Raw genomic sequence first — 5,713 nt, 5'->3', positions numbered from 1 at the left:
CTCCCTCCCTCCCCCCTCTCTTTTCCTCTCTCTCCCTCTCCCTCCCACCCCTCTCCTATCCACATCTTCCTTCCCATCCTCTTGTCTTCTACAGGCCTAGCTCACATTCTACTTTTTCCATTAAAATCCCAAGGACTCTTCTAGTGCCCAGAGAGCACTTGCCAGGAGTTTGCACCCACCTTGCACATAGAGCCTTTCAATATCCACTAAGTAACCAACTGTATCGAACCTTCACACTACAGTCTGAAGAGACTGGAAGTCCCAGCATTTATACACCGGGCCCTATTCATTATTGAATAATACTTCATTTAAGATAACTTTCCATTTTCTTATTTTATCAAAACTACATAAAATACAGCGTCTACAGCATCTACATAAGTTTGGTTTCCAAAGTAAGAGCCAATCTATCTCTGATAAAATGACGAGCTCATAACAGGATTTTTCTAGGGTTTTCAACTTCACCTATTGAAAATTACATCAACAATTATAGCCATCATTTAATCAATATCTGTGACCACACATGCTCCAATGCTCAATCATATATCCATCCCACAAATGTTGATCTTGATTTTTTTTCACAACTAAGGAAGTAACTGCTTGGAGTGCTTAGTCCTTGCCCCAGGGGCACAGAGAGGCAGGCTTCAAATTCAGATCTTGATAACTGTAAGATATCTACTGCCAGCCACCACGAGAGGAATACATTAAACACGGCGCTGCCTCTTAGCACTGGCTTCTAGATTGTGGTTTACGGTACGGCCACAGCACATTTTCCAAGACAATTTGAAAACTAAAACTTCAACAAGATATGCTGGCTCCAGATCACGGGAACCTGGGGGCAGCTTCAAAGCCAAAGCTCTGAGACAAATACCCTGATTTTGTATGTGAAACTATGAACTCTTCCAAGATAGAACATTCATTTCCCCTGGCGTGGCCTCTACCTTTGCCGCTGCCTCGGTTGCTAAGGAAAACTACAGACTTTACAATCAGCCACACTGCTGATTAACACCAGTGTGGGCTGGCCCATTCCTCATCAATACACACTTGTCATTGTTCCTATTCAAACTCCCCATAATAACCGCAGTCCCAGGTTATGATCCGGTCCTCACCCACTTCATTCCCTCGGAAAACAGGTGCCCTCTCACATGACCAAAAACGTGAAGATAAACTGTGGATTGTTCTTTATCTGCATATAAATAAGAAAATCTTCACCTGCACAAGATTCTATCACTTCTAAAATTAATTCATGAACAATATGTCTCCACACTATAGTCAGTATGTTCTAGTCACTGATTTCAGAAATGATCCTCACACAGGAAGTTCTGTCAATTATATACCACAGGATTTTAAAGGCCTGTCTTCATATGAGAAGGAAATTAACCTTTTCGAGAAAAGTGGAAACATTCTAGGCGAGTGTAACATGGATTTGTTTTTTTTTATTTTATTGGTTTTTTATTTTACTGGTTTGATTGGTTGGTTTTTGCTAGGTTTTTTTTGTTTTTGTTTTTGTTTTTGTTTTTGTTTTTTTGGTTTTTTTGGAGACAGGGTTTCTCTGTGTAGCCCTGGCTGTCCTGGAACTCACTCTGTAGACCAGGCTGGCCTCGAACTCAGAAATCCGCCTGCCTCTGCCTCCCAAGTGCTGGGATTAAAGGCGTGCGCCACCACTGCCCGGCTAGGTTTTTTTTTGTTTGTTTTTCATTTTTTTGTTTTTGCTAGTTGTTTTTTTTTTACTAGTTTTACCAAACCCTGTAAACAGAATACTTGTAATCTTAAATATAAAACAATTAAGGATTTTTAAGAATTAAACTCAAGACAGAGCCAATAGCCAGTTTTCTACCGTTAACACTTATTTTGCTGACTTGTGGCTTTTTACAGATTTCTGTGAACTTCATGCTGAAACTCAAAAGTACTAAATTATTTTCTGAATAGAATAGGCTGGTTTTTTTTTCCTCTAGTATTCTTTCCAAAACGATTTCATTTTGTCTTAGAGCAATAATGTCAACCAAACCCAGCAGTGGGGTATTATCTAGCCCTACAGCCTGTACTCACAGAGTCTGAAGTACAAGACAGAGATAAATTGTGTACATGTGTTTGTGAGCAGACAAAGCATGCTGCATGATTAATCGCCATACGCCTGGCTTATTGTTGTTGCTTGGGGATTTTTGAAGAGATGGTGCTCGGGATGAGAACCGGGGACTCCTGTGCTAAGAAGCACTGAACCTCTCAGCTACAACTGGAGCCCACTGTGTCTACTCTTTAAAAACCCGAGTTTGAAGTGGAAATGTTTACCTTGTGTATAAAAATGAAACACAAGCTGAAAAGTTATTTTTTTTGTGCCATTTAAGTTAAACTGAAGGACGGAAAACCTAAGGTCAAGCTGTGTGCTTCACATAATCCCAACATGATCCACAAACACAGCTCATAAGTGATCAATTAACTCATTTCTCTGAAGAGGCAGTAACGTCAGTCAGGTAAGATGACACACGGCCAGGCCTGGACTTACTCATCTTCACAAATGAGAATAGTATACCTATCATGTACAGCCTCTCAGGACGACCTACTGTGCTAACAGGTCTTTATCAATCCACAGTCATATGGAGCAAATCCACTTGAACAGAACTTCCTTTGAACTTCCCCCATATGACTGTGGCAAGGATGACTATGAAGAGAAGAGGGACAGCAGTAGTCACCCTTACCGGACATTCTCTGTCCTCTCCACACATCTCCTTAAATCCTAACAAGGTCACATGATACCGTCTTACAGCTATGAGCACAGGCTCAAATGAGGTACATACAAGAAGCTTTATAAGTACGTTATAAGGAAGACTACTTATAGGTATTTCATGAAGAAGCACATGAGGGCCCACCCCAAATCAAGCTGTTCTCCCATCCTATACTCATTATCGAAATAAAAAGGCAACTGCTGGAGGACTTTACAGCTGTTACATTGAAGTAACCAATTTCTTTTGAGGTTGACGGAACACAAAGCAAAACCGGGAAACAGCCCTTAGGAAAGTGGCAATAGGATCGGGTTTGCAACAACAGAAACAGGACACAGAAGTCAGCAGATGATTCAGCCAAGCACTAAGTTACAGGGTCAGTGGACAAAGAATTAGAACCATGGACCCTGCTCTGGTCCTTAGGATGCCACGTTAATCATTGCTAAGAGCCTGAATGCTACTCCACAGTTGCTAAGGGAGGAACCAGGTAACCTGTGAAAACAGTATGACATTTGTTCTAGACCCTTAAATAATCACACAACCCATTAGACAGAAGACGGCCAAATCAACTATCTACAAAGGAATGCAAAGCCTCAGAAAAATCTTAACTATCATCAGACCAGTATGTGTGAAACTAAGAAGAAGAAAGAAATACAGTAATGTTTCTCACTAAATAAAATCTGGCACATTAAAAAAAAAAAAGTCTCCGGCATACCTTCTAAGAGAGTGAGGAAGCGTGGGCGTGTGTGAAATCCCACGCCACACAGACAGAAGACCACATGTGCGTAGTGGGCTGAGGAGCAGCAACACAAGCAAAGGAAGTAAAAATATTGATGGTGATAAGGAACGCCTACTTGGTCTTCCTAAGCCTCGTAGTAGAGCTCTGAGCTGTCCAGATGAATGGCTCAAACCAGAGAAGGGGGAAGACAGAAACTGTTTCTCCACATCAGGAGAATGAAAACCACTAAAATTAACATGAGCATGGCTCTAACAGATCATTTTTCATAATCTATAGGTTGATAACTCCCTCAAGTATTTCCTAGTAAGAGAATTCTAGGAGTGTCAAGCTCCAGCATGTACCCACCAACCAACCCATGTTCATGTAAACAATGCTAATTAAACTCGGTGGGTAACACACACAAAAATTATGAAAGTAGGAGGGGGGGCTTATGTGAAGAAGGCTTTCAGGGGGAGAGAAAGAAGGGATGAGAGAGGGTAATGGGGGTGTGGAAATAACTCAGATTCATAAATGAAGAGTCAATGATTTTAAAGTACATACACACAAAGAAATCACAGGTGGCTTGTCTGTTTTGAGGCAGGGTCTCGTGTGTGCCCAACTTTCTATCTAGCCAAAGACTGTAGATTATTAAATTATTCCTATCCTATCCCCATTAGCTTCCAAATAAATGAGAGTCAGACTATGATTTATTTATTTAGATTTATCACAATTACTGGGCCAATTACCCCTAGTTTAACCCTCTAACACTAGACTGGCTACTTCCCTGATTGTACTACCCAAATACTTGCTGTCTGTGCTTCTCCTGGGCTATTCTGCTCTACCAGCCTGTCCTTGGGGTTCATTTCCCCCAGACATGCGCTCCTGGTCCATAATGGAGAACTTCTGTTCTCTCCATCTTCCTTCTTTTTCTCATGGTTCCCAACCTGTGACCCTCAGCCCACTAAATCAAACTCTGCCTCCTCTATTCCCCCACCCCCGAAAGTGGCTACAGCCATTTTATTTTAACCAATAGTTTTACATTGGAGAGCAAGGTTTACATAACATCACTTGGTGTGCATCAAGATCTGTTCATAGTAGAGGGTGGGCAACCAGATCTTAGGGGCCAGTATGCAATCTTCTGGCCTCACCTCCCCACTGTTCAACTAAGTAACAGGTATGGACCACCACACCTAGTTTATGCAGTGCTGGAAGGACTTGGTGCATGCTAAGGAAGCACCCCAACTGAGCTACATCTCCAGAAAATACAGCAAATATTCTGCAAGAAGACTCACCTCAGAGATGAAAATAATCTCCAATTCTTGTGCTGCCACTTCAACGCAGTCAGTGCTGTATCACATATAGGTGGCCTGAACATAAAAATACGACAATGGTAAAATACTCATTTTAAAAGAAAGTATCCATGCAAAAATTGTTTTGCATCCTATACATGCTTCATTGGTGCTTCTCTTTTTATCTAATAAGTTCAAACTAAAGGTCATGGTGAAGGGTAAAGCAAGAAGAGTGAGGTACCAGGCTAAGCTTATCACACAAGAATTCATTCTTGATGTAATCCTTACAGGATCTGAGAGGTTCTGCACAAGCTAACGTTTAAAGTGAGATTTGAACGCATGTCTAACACTAAATGCAACAGATATTTTATTTGGCATATTTTAATATTTCCTAGCATTCTACCAACTATAAGTGAAAGAGACCTTTTTACATATTTCCCATGTACAACTGCACAGGGGCATTCAACTCAAGGACTTTAAATAAACATAGCAACAAAGTTATTTAAATTATAGAGCATCATTTTTAGAATTTCATGTTATTAAAAATGTTGCTGTAACTTATGATATTATAAAAATATATTTTAAGAGACTGGGGAAATAGCTCTTTTGATAAAAATGCTTGCCATACAAGCATGAAGAATTGAGTTCAATTCCCAGCACCCATGTAAGAGCTGAGCACGTGCTAGTGTCCTCAGTAATGTGGAGGGAGAGAAGATTTGCCGAGACTTGCTAGCCAGTCAGTCTCCTAGACTCAGGGAGCTGCTGGTCCAGGATCTCTGTGTCAAAAAACAAGATAGAGTGTTCAAGGAAGACACATACTACACTACACTCACATGTATACCATACACACACATCCAAAGATATTTGCCATCTTCAAATTCTCACATTTCAAAACCATACTTTCATTTGTGTGACTAGATATCTAGAAAATCTACCTGTTTGTGAATCTAAAAATTATATTAATAGACAAAGTGAAAAATGAAACATTG

General features: G+C 40.5%; 1 protein-coding gene across 2 annotated transcripts in view; it reads right to left on the bottom strand.

The window, feature by feature from the left end:
- Positions 1–4,798, bottom strand: part of Eps8 (epidermal growth factor receptor pathway substrate 8) — a 108,254-nt gene extending 103,456 nt beyond the window's left edge. For both annotated transcript variants that reach the window (XM_028780956.1, XM_028780958.1), the window contains exon 1: positions 4,728–4,798. The gene's annotated coding sequence lies outside the window, so the exon portion shown is untranslated. The remainder of the gene's footprint in view (positions 1–4,727) is intronic.
- Between the last annotated feature and the right edge of the window lie 915 nt (positions 4,799–5,713).

Source organism: Grammomys surdaster, unplaced genomic scaffold (genome assembly GCF_004785775.1).
Source record: "Grammomys surdaster isolate TR1022 unplaced genomic scaffold, NIH_TR_1.0 373, whole genome shotgun sequence".
Taxonomy (NCBI): Eukaryota; Metazoa; Chordata; class Mammalia; order Rodentia; family Muridae; genus Grammomys; species Grammomys surdaster.
The sequence above is the reverse complement of the archived record's forward strand: the minus strand, read 5'-3'. Positions and strand labels throughout refer to the sequence as shown.